The sequence below is a fragment of the Balaenoptera physalus genome (assembly GCF_965194825.1).
Source record: "Balaenoptera physalus genome assembly, chromosome: 1".
NCBI classification, from domain to species: domain Eukaryota; kingdom Metazoa; phylum Chordata; class Mammalia; order Artiodactyla; family Balaenopteridae; genus Balaenoptera; species Balaenoptera physalus.
In genome coordinates this window covers 21,228,598-21,244,772 of record NC_138882.1, presented here as the reverse complement: position 1 = coordinate 21,244,772, position 16,175 = coordinate 21,228,598, and the positions used below count along the sequence as shown (strand labels likewise).

The 16,175-nt window shown below is 39.2% G+C and overlaps 1 long non-coding RNA gene across 1 annotated transcript in view; it reads right to left on the bottom strand.

Annotated features, from left to right (window-relative positions):
• Positions 1-16,175, bottom strand: part of LOC309644610 — a 773,586-nt gene that overhangs the window by 15,455 nt on the left and 741,956 nt on the right. The window lies entirely within an intron of this gene.

Sequence of the window (16,175 nt, the reverse complement as noted above, 5' to 3'; positions counted from 1 at the left end):
AAGGAACTTACAGCCCATAGTGGCACATTAAAATAATCAGATACCATTTGTTTGAATAGAGGACTTTGTGATTGAGTTATAAAGGAAAGGGAACCAGCACTAAAAAGGTTTTAAAAGTATCTATTTGCAGGTCTTCCCTCTTTTTTAAGCCCCTACCTGATAAAATTCCCATCTTTGCTGACACTGTTTATCAGACCATGTACCCTATAAAAATAAAACTCTCCCCTTGGCTGGTGAAAATATATTCTGTTAGTAATTCTGATACGTTTATGTAAGTGGGCGCCTAAAATGTGTTCTGCTTACTACAAATGATTTGAATGCATATAGGATGGGGCAAAGAGAGGTTTTGTCTTCCTGGTTAACATGCTGTTGGGGATCCTGGGGTGGAGAGAAATGAGGTAAATTATTACAATGATGAATCAGAGACAGGTCATGTCATATCAAAAGAGTGAAACATCTCATTTATTCAGCAGTATTGAGTTATGAACTGTTTCCATATAGCAATCTTCCATGTAACTGTAGGTTGCCTCTATTAATGCTAAAATGTTCACGTTTCTTACCCTTTCTGGTATAATTTCTAAAGTGCATTGCACATCTCCTTGTCTTCTTAAATGTTGGTAGATGTTTGTGACATTTAAAACACATATTATACTTGTTTGAAGTAAATGTCCGCTGATATCACTTTTCTCCAGGGAGTCCCTGTACCCTAGCAGCAGTGGAAGGGGTGTGAACCCGGGCTGCCATATTTGTCCGAGGGCTGCTATCCCCTCCAGTCACAAATGATGGAACTAGGGATGTGCTCTCCACTCAGTCTAGTTCATTGTGAGAGCTTCGTTGTGAGAATTTAGATTTGGGACACGAGGACCCTGAAACAGATAGGTGAGGAGAGACAAGCTGAGTGGTGCATTCACTCCGTCAGGGCTGGAATCCTACCTACCAGGGCCAGACATGCCACCTGCAAGCTGAAGAGATGCGTGAAGGAGCAGGTATGAAGGCAGGAGCCTGGGTCCAAACAATGAGGACACCTCCAGGCAGGGTCCCAGGGTCCCAGGACACAGAGCGGAACAGCTTCTGCATAAAGGCTGCCCACAGATCTTTTTTTTTTACACCATCAAAGAGAATTGATGAAATGATCTGAAACCTCCTGATACCCAGCTCATCTACTACTTTTCTTCCCCTAAACTCTGTATGCTGTTCCTGACATATTCCGCGTGCTCCCTGACTTGGTCTTTACATATGTTATCCCTTCTGCCTGAATTTTATTTTGTTCTCTTAACTTCTTCCATGTGTGTAATTCCACTAATGCTTCAAGACCCAGATCAAAGAACATTTTCTTCAAGGAGACTTCCTTAGATCATCAAGCCAAGGGGACCTCACAGCATCCCATGTCTTTGCCGATGGCTGCCTGGTTTCAGAGCTACCTACACACAGCCAATGATTCTCCATTGGATCTCTAAGGTACCCGGCACAGAACACAGTACAAAGTAGCTGTTCATTAAATCTATTTAAATGAATGAAAGAATGAAGGTCTAATCAGCCACAAGATCTCAGCATCAATATTTTCGGTTTATACTAAATCTCACCAGAATTGTATAAAATCACGTGCTCAGGCAAGCTTCTCTTCTCCACTGCCACCCATCTTTAAAATAAACTGTATGTGGTTGTCCAACCACAATGGGTAAACATTTTCCTTTTAATCTTAAAATTAAAAAAATTTTTAAAAGTCCTAACATTGCCTGAATTTTGAGCTGGAGCTATATTCCTGTTTCCAGAGCAATTAAGCAGGTCCCAGAGGAGACTAGCACATATGCTTAAGAAACTCTGGTGCTGGGACCGGGGCTGGACGGAGGAATATGGTAATGATGCAAATCTGTGTGTGATGACTCAGCTGTTATTTCCCATTGATCACTCAGGGCTCTGTTGATAAAAGCAACCAGATCAAGTACTTTCAAAGTGGCAGCATTGCAGAGAGGGTGTGAGGACAGAAGAACTTTGATTCACTTCCCCTCTTATTTGATTTTAAAAGCAGGAAAAAGAAAAAAAAAAAGCTCCCAAGCTGCTGAGCTACCGACCTCCTTTCTCTCCCAGTGTATTAAGCACAGGCCAAGTGCGCAGTGAATGCGTAAGAAGGGATATTTAATATGCGTGATACAATTATGTGGTGTTGGTTCACTGATTTCCTAGTGTTATTCTGCACGTCTCCCTCAAAGGAGCTATCCTGGTGAAATGAGATTTTAATAAAAGGAATCCGTATGGTATATTGTTGAACATTCAGGACACCGTCTACCTTCCCCTGTGATGCTGGGCTGAGAACACAATCCTATTTGAAGATGCGATGTTTAGATATAAATGTAATTTGCCAGAGCAAAATCATTTGTCCCCAGGATCAGCTGAACACATGCATTGTATTAAGCAGTCCTTTTGCCAGACTTTTTTATTTTTATGGGAGCCCTGTTCATCTGATTGTATTTTTTCTTCCAGATGTTGCCGATGAGCTTTGTGTAATTACCTTGTGCACCAAAGGTGAATTTTTTTTTGAAAATTCAGCAGTCGATAATTTCGCTGGGCTCAGGACAGGTCACTGCCACTTCCTCTCTGAGGCTCGCGAATCCCCTGGGATGCAGTAGCAGTCACAGGTTTGACACATCAGCTGCTGTTAAAACCATTCTTATTCATTTGACATTAGAATGGACTCAGAGTGAGGTGGACATTAGGGGGATTTCTGATTTCTGCTCTCCTTCTTTTCTGACTACAGGCCAAGATGAGAAATCCTTTGGCCATAAAGGTGTAAGCTGTTGCTAGTCTCCTTGTTAGAGTAATGCTGACCTTTGACTAGCTCAGCAGTCCTTGCAGACATTAGTTAAAGGAATGCTCACACCCAGCTTTTGGAGAAGAGTACAAAAAGTCGAATATCTCCCTATTCAGCAAACGTGCATCTATATCTACACTTCCAGCAGCCTCATCAAGAGATGGAGATGTCTGAGGCATCCTCTCCCACACCCCAGCCCTCCCCACCTCCCCTTCCCCAACCGAGTTAAGGGATTCTGTGTGTGTGTGTGTGTGTGTGTGTGTGTGTGTGTGTGTGTGTGTGAGAGAGAGAGAGAGAGAGAGGGAGACCCAGGTACAGAGGATAAAGTGGGAAAGATTGAAGAAAGAAGGGACTGATGCTTTTGTGTAAGAACTCCAAAATAAGGAGGTTATGTGATAGTAAGTTCCTAGAAATCCTAGGAAATGTGGTCTAGTACAAAGAGGAAAGAACAGAAGCGCTCAGGCCTGGAGAGCTGAACTTTAGTCTTTCTGTCTCCAATCCATTCTATAATCATCAGAATGCTCCTTCACCTCTTCCTGTCTTTTTTCTTTCTGGAGCACATGTCTTTCATCATTTATGAACATGCTGGGTAGAGGCAGGAAGACCTGGTTGTGGGAGAAAGAATAACTTCAGAGGGATCTGAGCTGAGAGGCTGGAAGCTTGGAAAGTCAGAGAGGGAACACGAGTGATGCAGAAAGTGGTGTTAGAGACACAGGAGAAGAAAGAAGCCAAAGGAGCTCTGACGTGAAAGCAAACAGAAGTCCAAGGTGATGCCAAGTGATGAAGAACATGGCCCACCTTGCCTAGTAGATTCCAGAATAGAATCATAGGTCCTTCCTGGTTTATTGATTCCTTCTGAACAATCTTATACTGGAAAAGCTCCCATCACAAAGACCTGAGGCCTGACAAGATCTAGGACCTGACCGAAGTTGGAGCGGAGTGGCCAGCTTGGCATTCTGGGCACAGTGGAGCTATACCAACTCACAATCAAGGACGGGGCTGATGGGGGAGAGCGATGGGGCATCTGAGTACAAGTCGCAAGATGTCTAACTGAGCGCACCTGAGGGGGATTCCACATAATGGATTCAGGGGTAGGTGTTGGCTCTCAGGAGCGGGCAAGGGTGATGGTGACCAAGACGAGAGGCAGGCGGTGTTTGGAGGGCTGTGGGATTCGAGGTGATTTACTAGAGGTGAGTGTTAGAAACCAAGATGGAGGCAGAGATGCAGTCCTAGAGATGGAGCCCCAGAGGGGTTAGAAGGTATGATGTGGGGAGTGACAGCAGGCGAGTCTATTTAAATAATTTAGTTTTAAATTTTGTTTATTGTGTAAATCTCCCCATTAGAATGTAAGCACCAAGAAGGCAAGGGTTTTTGCCTTGTCAGTTGCTGTATTTCACTCCCTAGCATAATGCCTGGTACCTACAAAGTCCTCTGCAAATATTTGTTGAGTGACTGACTCCAGAAGACCTGGAGGGTGTGTGTGTGTGTGTGTGTGTGTGTGTGTGTGTGTGTGTGGTTGGCGGGGGAGGTGGAGGAGTGGTCTGCTTCTTTTTGTAAAGAACCATTGTTCCCTCTGAGGAGCGGGTCCTTCCACAGCTGGCAAGCCAAATTGGGGCAGACACCCAGTCTTTTCTGCTGCAGGGTTTGCCCTTCTGTAAGTTGATTTTATCCGTCAGTTTGAGAGTGGATACACAGTCACTATGGTTTTTGAATCAGCAACTGTTGAATAAAAGCAGCCAACGTTCAGATGAGCCTACAAAGGGGAAATTTGGGATAGCAAAATGATTTTCACTTTGGTTTGCCTCCAGTTTTCTATCAGTGAATAACATGATAGCTTAATGTCAATAACCAAGAGAGAGAAGGGAGAGAGAGACTACAGCCCAGTGAATTTCCAAACTGGGTCATCTTCAGCCACTTAAATAGACCAAGAGAAGAATGTCACACTCAGTCCAGGTGTGTGTCTGTCTCTCCTTAAGAGAACTCCTGTTGGTGAAGGGTGAGGAGTGCTCCAGTGTCATAGGACTGTCACACTGTGAGGACAGCTCTGAGCCTAATAAACCTTCTAGGTTCCAAAACCTTCAGAACTAAGAAGACCTCGGAGGACACTTGAGTAGAGGGTGGTGGCAAGAGCCCTAGACCTAGGCACTGTCCTGACTCTGTCTAATTTGTTACCTGTCCTAGGGGACATCACCTAACCTCTCCAGGTCTCCATTTTTTTAATCTTTAGGATGGAGATATCTTTCTTATCTTCAGCTGGTTTCCCTCACAACATCATTGTAAGGCTCAGAGGGGGAAACTCTGGAAGCCTTATAAGATTGTAAAGGATCACCAAGACAGGGAAGCAACCTAAATGTCCATCAACAGAGGAATGGATAAAGAAGTTGTGGTATATATATACAATGGAATATTACTCAGCCATAAAAAAGAATGGAATATAGCAACGACATGCATGGACCTCAAGTTTATCATACTCAGTGAAGTAAGCCAGACAAAGACAAATATCTTATGATATCGCTTATATGGGGAAATCTAAAAAAATGATACAAATGAACTTATATACAAAATAGAAATAGACTCACAGACATAGAAAACAAACTTATGGTTACCAAAGGGGAAAGTGGGGGAGAGAGATAAATTAGGAGTTTGGGATTAACATATACACACTACTATATATAAAATAGGTAACAAACAAGGACCTATTGTATAGCACAGGGACCTCTACTCAATATTTTGTAATAACCTATAAGGGAAAAGAATGTGAAAAAAGAATATATATGTATAACTGAATCACTTTGCTGTATACCTAAAACTAGCACAACACTGTAAATCAACTATATTTCAATAAATATATCAATACTTATGCATCCCAAGTCTAATGACTGGCAAATATATTTAAATGAATATTTTTCTGGGTTTAGTGTTGGGACTATGTATGCAAGTGATACAGCTGAAGGAAACCCCCAACACTGTCACCTGAAACATGAAGGTGATGGAAGTCAACTTGCATTATTAGCATTATTACTTGGTGGAGGAGGGAAAGGGGAAGGCAGTTTCCTGGACGGTAGCCCCAGCCTGAGTATTTTGAGGGAGTATCATGGATCCTGAGGGAATCGTTCCTGGTGGTAACCACCATTCAGCTCATTGTGAACTTGACAGAGCTGGAGGCGTTGGGTAAATCTAAGGTCTCCTCACCCCCAGGCAACCCTGCCATAGACTTTGGTCATGAGCAGTATGTCACAGTATTAAAGGCACTTTGTTTTTGAAAGCTAAACTTCAGCCTGAAGTTACTCTGCTAGACTCCACAAGGAGAGCTTTTCTGCCTACTTTGTGCCACCTGCCTCCAAAAGAGCCACAGAGCTCCCACTTAATAGAAATCCACTTAACAGAAGCCCGAGGTGATCAATTTCTGCATGACCAACTCACTCCCAGAAATGGCCCTCTGCACATCCACAGTTCGGGCAGCTCCCTGTTCCCAGCTGTTCTGCTATCCCTCTGAGCTGGAGTTCCTCTTCATGTGTCACTCTATTTTTAAAGTTGTTACTATTTTGGATGTGACTGTTGATATTTTCTTAGAAAGTTACCATTTTTACTTGGCAGTATACATCATTTCTTTCCTTAAATGTTATCTCCTTACAGCCAGGGTCCGGAACTTTTCCCAGTCTAACTTCTCCCTGAGACTTACAAAGGAAACCAGTGGGAAAACCAGATTTGCTTCTCAACTGTTTTGTTTTGTTCTGTTTTTTTCTCTCCCTCCAGAACGTGGATTCTTGCATCTTTTTTTAATCTGTGTCCTGCAGCAAATATTTAAATGCTGGGTTTTTCCACCTGCTTTCCTATCACACACAAACACAGAGGAGCTCATGGTAAGTTTTAGAGACAGGACCTTTTTACAAATGAGGGAATCAAATCTGTATATACTGAGTGAATATTCAATACAGCTGGTAAGCAGAGTGAGGTATTGAACCTCAGGTGTTTTGATGGCATGATGGGGGTTGTGTGTGTTTAACTGCACCACAAGACATCATGTCATAAATCATGAGGTGACATAGCCAAGCAGTTAAAACTGCAGGTCTCTGGAGACTGCCCAGCTGTGACTTTGGGCATGTCATACATCTCTCTCTGCCTCAGGTTCCTCACAGATAAAAGAGGATAATAATAGCACTTCTAAAATAGGATAATAATAGTACCCATCTCATACTTACATGTAAAATGCCTAAAACAGGGCATAGCACGTATTAAGCACTTAGTAATTCATTGTTAACATTTTAATGTTTTATTAATCAAACTTCCCCCATTTGAATTTCTTTATGTTTCAAATTTGACTTTATTATATCTTATTTCATCTATTTATCTCTATTAAAATTTTGATTTTGGCATTTTGAATTGTAATGATCTCATATAGATCAAAAATTCAGATTATCAAAATGTATATTCTTAAAATTTTTCCTTTCACTCCTGTTTCCTGTCCTTCCCAGTGTCAATTCCTATCCTCAAAACAGCAGCAACTGTTACTGATTTATTTTTGTGTATCTGCCCAGGGTTTTTCTTTGCATATACAGGGCAATATGAATATTTATTCTTCTGACCCATAAGCTTTTTTACATGGACATTAACTTACTCTGTATGTTGTTCTTTCTTTCTTAAAGTTATTTCTGTATCTATGTACAGAGAATTTTCTTATATTTTTTCTTTTCTTTATATTGAATTTTACAACTGCATTGTATTCCATTGCACGAATGTACCCTCCTGATGAACAGGTAGGCTATTTCCAATCTTTTGCTACTACAATTGTGATGGAATGAATGACTTTGCACTTATGTTATTTTGCATGAGTATATATGTAAGATGAATTAAATAGCTGTCATTATTCAAGGAGTGCGTTTACTTCCAATTTTGATAGATACCATTAACCAAATTGCCTTCTATAAGGTTATACTAATTTAAATTCCTGCCAGCAATGTGTAAGAGTATAAGAGTGCCTGCTTCCCGATAACTTTAGCAGCACAGGGAAAATTACATTAAAGTTTTAAATTGACTTAGGGAAATTGATATATTTTTGATGATGAGTTCTCTTAAAAACATAGTTTGGATAGCCACTTGTTTTAGTCTTCATTTCTGTCAGTAGAGAACATTTTAAAGTGCTTTCTATATAGCCCTCACACATTTCTCAATGATATTTATTTCTAAATGATATTTATTTCTAGAAATTTATCACTTTTTTAATAGTATAAATGGGATCTTCCATTGTCTCCTCTAATTTGTTGGTGTTTCCATATATGAAAGTCATTCATTTCTACATATTAATTTTGTCCTCCATAATCTCTCTGAATCCTCTCATGTATAAAATGCTTTTTCAGTTGATTCTCTTGGAATTTTTAGATATACAATCATAGCTACAAATACTGATAATTTTACTTTTCTCTTTCCATTTTTTACACTTATCTTGTCACTTCCATTGTCTAGTAATTTATTAAGATGTTAAACAATAGTGGTGAAATGGTACCCCTTTCATTCTTGGCATTAGAGGAAATACTTGTAGTGTTTTCCCATTAGGCATGGTGTTGGCTATTGGGCTTATTTTACAGATCTGTATTAGTTAGGGTTCTCCATAGATTTATTATGAGGAATTGGCTTATGCAATTATGGAAGCTAAGCCTCACAACCTGCCATCTGAAAGGTGGAGACTTAGGAAAGCCACTGGTGAAATTCAGTCTACATCTGAGGGCTTGAGAACGCAGGGGAGACAATGATGTAAATCTTAGCCCGTATATATGCATTTTTTTCCTGACAAATGCACGCATGTATATATGGTATCTATCTTTTTCTCTTCCTATTTTGAGGGTCTTTTATCAATTCAATAATTTGAATAATGTCAAATATCTTTTCAACATCTGAGATGATCATTGACTTTTCTCTTTAAATCTATGATTAAGATACATTTCCTTAATAAATTTCTTAATATTAAAATATGATGGAATAGTTTAACTTTCTGGAATAAATCCCACTTGGTTATGGCTTATGATAGTGTGCCACTAATTTTTTTGTTGTTGCTAATATTTTATTTAGGATATTTGCATCTAAATTAATAAGTATCACTCATATATGGTTATCTTTTTTTGGTGTACTGTTGGTTTTTTTTATCAATGTTATGTTCAATTCTGATAATGAGCTAGAAGGTTTCAAACTTATTTTATATTTATTTACATGGAACTAGCCAAAAATGTCTTTTGTGACTCTTTTATTTTCTTCAGTTCCTGTAATTATTTCTGACACACTAGTTTTATTTATTTTTTTATGACTTCTCTATTTTTTTTTTCTTGATTAGGCAATCTGGTAATTGATCTAGTTTTTGCTCTTGCTTTTTGGTTTTTTGTTTATTTTTTCTAAGATCCAGCTTTGGGATCTGTTTGTTGGTCCTACAGTTTTTCTGTTTTTTGTTTTTGCCTAACTCATGAATTTCTGCTTTTATCTTTACCAATTCCTTTCTTCTGTTTCCCTTCAGGGTACTTGGTTTGTCCTTTTTCTAACTTCTTGAGTTGGATACTTAACTCATTTATTTTAATTCGTTCTTGCTTTCTGATATATGTACTCAAAGTTATCAATTTATAAGAATTTAAGGGTATGAAATACACACTTTGAAGGCATAACATGTACGGACCAACACATGTCTGTCCCCTGCCCTTTCTCCTTCATGTCTTCTGCAGTGCCTTTCACAGTAGTAGGCATGTACTGTGTTCTCAACAATTATTTGACTCAACAAATGCAAAGTAAACAGATATATGGCAGGGGAAAATGCCCCCTTTCCTTGCCCTTCTGCTCTGCAATACAAGTTTCGTTTCATCATATTTATTAGTATGCCCATGGGCTTTTGCTTCAGAAGAAGCACTACCCTTCTTTAGCCAAAATGATTCCCTTGCCAGCCAAGAGTCCTGAAGATTGGCTGCTTGATTTCTCAACAGAAAAATATTTTGGTAAACTATTTGTGTTGGCGCCAGTGCTTCCATAGTTCTTGCCCAAGAGCACAAGATTTAGGTCCATTTGCAGATCTGCACAATAATGACAGCTTATATGTATACAGGACCTATTTTAGAAGAGTCTGGTGTTCCTTAAACTATGTCTTTCACCCTTTTACCATCCCAAAGGCAGCACAATATGGAAGAACAATATGAACACAGGGAGAAACTTGAATCCAGTGCCTCTTGCCAAAGGTTTTTATGTCCTGTCAGTGACGGAGAGGACCAAGCTGTGTGTGGTCTATAATCCCTTCCACATGAGTATGGTCATTTCAAATAATATACATTATTTATTATTACTTATTTTATATATTATTTATTATTTTATAGTTGCATGTATATTTTACATGCATATATATTAAACATGTTTAATATCTAAAATCAGCTTTGAGGCATAATCTACATACAATTCACCAATTTTCAATAAGATTTAACAAATGTACACAATTATGCAAGCACCATGAGAATCCATTTCCATCATCCTCAAGATATTCCCCATATCTTAAAGAGATCTGTAGTGCCCCTTTGCAGTCAGTACAATTCCCCATATTCCTGGCAACTACTGAAACACCTCCTTCCTCTCACTACAGTTTTACTTTTTTTAGAATTTCGTATAAATGGAATCATATAGTATGTAAGCTTTTGCATCTGCCTTCTTTCACTTAGCATAATTCTTTAAAGATTCATCCATGTTATTGTATCATTGGTAGTTTGTTACACTCTAATGCTGAGAAGTATTCCACTGTATGGATATACCAGTTTGTATAAACATTGATGGATGTATCCCTATCCAGTTGATGGATATTTGGATTCTTCACAGTTCTGGGTATTTAAAGTAAAGCTACCATGTACATTCATATAAGAATCTCTTTGTGAACATGTGTTTTCATTATTCTTGGCTAAATGCCTAGGAATAGAATTGTGAGTCATATGGTATGTGCATACTGAACTTTATAAGAAACAAATTATTTCCCAATGTGGCTATACCATTTTTGCATTCAGGCCAGCAAAGAGAGTTCAAGTTCTTCCACATTCTCAGCAACACTTAATTTTAGCTTTTCTAATGGGAATGTAGTGGTTTCTCATTGTGGATTTAATTTACATTTCCTTCATATATTATGATGATGTGAATTATTTTTACATGCTTTGCCATTTGTGTATCTTTGGTGAAGTGTCTGTTCAAATCTTTTGCCAATTTTTAAATTGAGTTTTTTGTCATTTTATTACGGAATTATAAGTGTTTGTTATATATTTTGGATACTGTATTTTAATTAGATGCAAATATTTTTCTCAGTATGTGGCTTGCCTTTTCATTTTATTAACAATGTTTTTCAAATGCAAAAGTGTTTGACTTTGATACAGTTCAATGTTTTATAGTATATACTTTATATATCTTATTTAATAAATTTTTGACTAAATCAAGTACACAAAGATTTTTCACCTCTAATTTCTTCTAGAAGTTTTATAACTTCAATTTATGTTTAAGTCTGTGATCCATATTGAGTTAATTTTTATATATTATTGAGGTAAAGGCCAAGGTTCATTTTTTGAAAATATGTGGATATTCAATTTTTCCAGCATCATTTGTTATAAAAATTACCCATTTCCACCTATTTTGAAAATCAAAGATGATATATGTTTGATTCTTTGTGATTATCTATATAGATGATTGTGTTGTCTACAATCAAGCAAATTTTCTTCTTCTTCATTTCCAACTGTATGCTCTTATTTATTTGTCTTCCCTTATTAAACTGGCTAGGACCTCCAGTACAAAGTTGAATAGAAATGACAAGAGTAAACATTTTTATCTTCTCCCCAAATTTAAGGAGAAACATTCAGTTCCTCATCACCAAGAGGAATCTGTTGCCACAGAAGGACTTGAAGGATGTTTAGGGCAAGATATTTCTGAGGAAGTCCAAACTTGCCTATACTGAGAAAAAACACAGGACAAAAATCTATTTGCCATTTATAAGAAGAAATTCTCTGACACTTTCATGTCCCTCTTGCTACCAGATTTATGACAATCTTGTCCTTACTCCTTTCCTAAGCTAAGATTCATTCAGAAGTGAGTTTATTATCTCAAGGTCACATGTAATACAGTGGTGGAATGAGGAACAGATTCCAGACTTAGAATTTCAGGCTCTTAAACTTTGGGGCTGGGTTGGGTCATCATGACAGTCTGTGAGTCCATGTGGGAGAGCCTCCTCTCTAGGAAGGTCCAGCCCTGCAACCTGGGAGAATGTTAGGTATGTTTATCTTCCATCACCACTGCTCTTCCTCCAAGGCCCTTATCGTGATACTGGTACCTCTCCCTGCCATTGGTAGAGGTGGCTTCAAGGCTAAAACAGCTTTTTCCAAACCATGCCCCAGCCTTGGATTTCCATTTAGAAAACTGAGAAATAGGTCCTGAGGCTGAAATCTTTGTCCTAGAGGGCTTTTTGTTTGTTTGTTGTTTGTTCCTTATTTGTTTGTTTTGATACTTTGTCAACCAAAGCTTCCTCACACCTGGAATATATGCTGCCCCAAATGTCTACCTTCTGGGGCCATTCAGATAATAAAGAAATAATTCCACAGAGGGTGCTAACATGGAGGTCTTCATACTGAAACAGAAAAAGGTCACACGACCTAAATTATGTAGCCCATTCCAAGAGGCTTGGATGTTATTTGGGACAATCTCTAAGCTTAACTACTAGGCCATTAGCATGTGCAAAAGAAATACCTTCTAGCTCAATAGGAGGAAAGGGATCTTGTTGGATTTCAGAGGCATTTGGTTCTTTGTTACTAGGAGCTTTCCCAGGCAGGCAGAGGAATGGTTCACTAGGAAGCCAGAGGTCAGGAGCTAGTTTATTGGAGCAGCAGCTGCTAAATGACAGATTTATTGTTCATCAGGAATCCTGAGGTGGTATCTTGGTATTTAGCTTCTCCTTCTATAGATGAACTGAGACTGAGATTTGGGGATCTTGCACCATCTTTTTGGGGATCTTGTTCAATGTATAACGGTGGTGTAGTGGTTTAAGGTGGGAGGAGTTCTGTTCCGTGGGCCTCATATTCTTGAAGCCCTATGATTATCCAACTTTCTCTCTGCTGGCAAGGCCAAGAGAGATAAGAGAAAGCTGATGAAAATATCACAATTCTGTTTCAATTAGTAAGTCAGCCTGGTCAACAAGAAAGATGCCTACAGATTTTAATTGGTCTCAGGGGAGGAGAACTGAATGTTCTAAGATGTCCTAGCTCACCCTGATATTGCATTATCTGGGCCACAGGGCAGCTGCAATCCTTCCCCAGGGCTCAGGATGTCTGCCTGGAAATAAAATCCAAATTCAGTGTTAACCTTTTTACCACCATGTTGCTTCAAAACAGATAATCTTCAATGGACTTAACTTTAGAGACGCAAAGTCTGCCCCATTTCTAAATAGGTCAGTCTTATTCCTAGAATACTAACCTCAGAGGACACAAATGTTAGGGGAGGGGAAATTCCATCCAGGAAGAGTGATAAGAAATAGCTGAGATGAAATTTAGATCTGTGTTCTGATGCTACTCTCACTCATAATTCGAGAAGCCAATCCCTTCACTTCTCTATGCCTTGGATTCTCCATCCATATAATGGAGATGGTTGTGTCCCCATTTTGATTTGAAATCCTCAAGTCCATGGCACAAATCCTGACTTGTCCTAGGGTAAGAAAAGGTTTCACTATCAAATGGTGCTATCATGTTTCATGAGCTTTTCTCCTACCTACATTTTCAACTTGTGAAACTCACATCTGTTAGTCAGGGTAAGCTAAGTTTTGCTGTGGCTCCAAACCTCCAAATCCCCAAGGCTTATTTCTCACTTTCATAACAGTCTGATACAGGTCAGCCTGCTTTCCTCGGTGGCCACCTTTCAACAGTGCTGAGAATTTGAGTTGCTTCCATCTTGCAAGTTTGCTGTCTCAGTGTTCCTTGCTTCCAGCCGTTCCAGCAGGAGAGAGAGCATGCGTAGAACTTCTATCCCCCTTTGACTGCCTCAGACAGCAAATACCATGCCTTACTTCACTCCCACTTATGCCCATGAGCCAGAATTAGCCTCATGACCCCATCATAAATGCAAGGGAGACTGGGAAATATGCAAGAGCTTGTGGAATATTTGGGGAGCACTAGTGTTTATGTCACATACCCCATGAATGTTATTGGTTCTGTTTACGGCCAAGCTAGGCAGGGATTCAAAATGAGAAAAAATCCATTCAACAAACTTGCCAGGTGCTACCAGCTAGAGATGCAAAGATACATAAGACCCAGGTGTAGCCTGAGGAATTCATAATTGGGAGACGGGGGTGGGGAAAGATGCAAACAAGTAGATTATTGGGGTATACATAATTTCTTGGAGGGATGAATGAAGTGTGTGGAAGACAGAGGCAGGAGTGATAAACTCTGTAACAGGTAAGGCTCTGTTGGACATGAAAGGGGTCCTTTGGTTCTTGAAGGAGGATCAGGACTTCACCGGGTGGTGCTGGGCTGAGTGGATCCCACAGTAGAGAAAAAGGAGCTTAGAGTCAGACTTCCTTTCCTTTAGGGCCAAAGTCAACAGGGGACACTCTTTCAGTCCACCTGTATAGGCTTGCACTTCTTAAAAAAATGAGTTAGTAAATGCTGAGGCCTCCATTTCACAACACCCTGAATGAATGATAGAAATGAAAAGTCTTGAAGGAGAGAAAGTAGATGGCATAAAGGCTTTGAAGATAGAACAGAGGCGAGGCCCTCCCAAATTACTCCCTGCCAGGCTCACTCAATAACATTTCTGGTGGCACCAGTGGGCCCATGTGCTGTGGTATTCAATTGTTTTGCAGAAAAGCCCTGAGGGTCATGATAGCTGCCTGTGTCAGAGGGCCCCTCCCTCTCAGTCATTATTTACAACCCTGTCACCCTGGAAGACTGACATCGTGGTCTAAGAAATTAGCATCCAAGTCCCAAAGCATTATTTCCAGAAAACAACAGGACATATAGCAGAACCCTCTGGATGGTACTATGTCTTCAGAGGCTTGGGCAGCTGCTTTTCATGTGGGTCCTTTCAGAAAAGTCACCGGTCAGAATACCTTGCATTTGTATAGCATGTAATTATTTGCAAAGCACTTTTACATATCCATTAAGTGAGCCAGTTAAAAAAGAAAAAGAACAATGTCCAGGAGGGTGTGTGAAATGGTCTCTCTGCATTATTACAAGAAAATGTAAACTGCTGCAGCGTTTTTGGAGGGCAGTTTGACAGTGTCTGCTTTTCAACCTAGTAATCACACTTCTAGAAATCTATCTTTTAACAGTGTTTGCTCAAAAGCTAAAGATAAACATAAAAGTGAGTTTATCATACAGTTATTTGAAATAGAAAAAAGTTAGGGAAAACCTTATTATCAATTGCGGAATATCAAAATAATCCATTATGTACAGGAACAATGAAACTATGCATCTATTAAAAATGAGATAAACCTGATCTCCTGATATGGAAGGATGGCCATGATAAAGTTATTAGTGAAAGTCCCAAGTGCATGTGTGTGTGTGCATGTGTGTATGGTACGTGTGTGCATGTGTTATATGTGTGCGTGTGTGCAGGGGTGTGTGTGTGTGCGCCTGTGTGTAGTGCGTATAAGCATATACATTACATCTATAATATCAAGGGTCACCTCTTGGGAGTGGGTTTGAGGTTGAAAAGGACATTAAATAAGTATTTCACCTATTTCCTTACAAAAAAAGCAAAACTGACCTCTTGCCCTGCTTTATAAGTGTGTATATCACCCCATACAGGCAGAAGTAAAGCAAACAACAGTGAACACACTCAGGGTCACCTGTCCCCATCTAGTCCCCAACTAAATGAGATCTTAAGCCAGTTGCTGTAAGTTCCTAATTCCTTACAAAACAGCTTTATCTGGACCTTGACAATGGTTGATATAGGTCTATAACTTTGCACATATTCTATTCATTTGTGAAAACTTCTCTTTTCCCGGCATGAATGAACAGCTTGTCATCTGTGTCTTTTCTTTACATACCTGTGGTATACGTAATTTCTTTTTTTAATTTGGTGAGCTATCCTTCCAGAATTCTAGCTCCCAATCATGCTTGTACATTGAAATCATGTGAGGAATTTCAAAAACTATTCGTTTGTGGGTTCTACCCCTCTGAAATCTTGGTTTAATTGGTCTAGGTAGGCAGGGTAACAAGATTTTTTTTAAATTCCCAAGAAATTCTAATACGCAACCAAGGTTGAGGGCCACTGTTGTAAAATTTAGACTCACTTATAAAATTTTTTGCAAGAAATGACTTTTACTTTTAAAAGCTTTTGTCTCTAAATCTTTTCATTCCTTTTTTTGGCAAATTATTTATAGCAATCA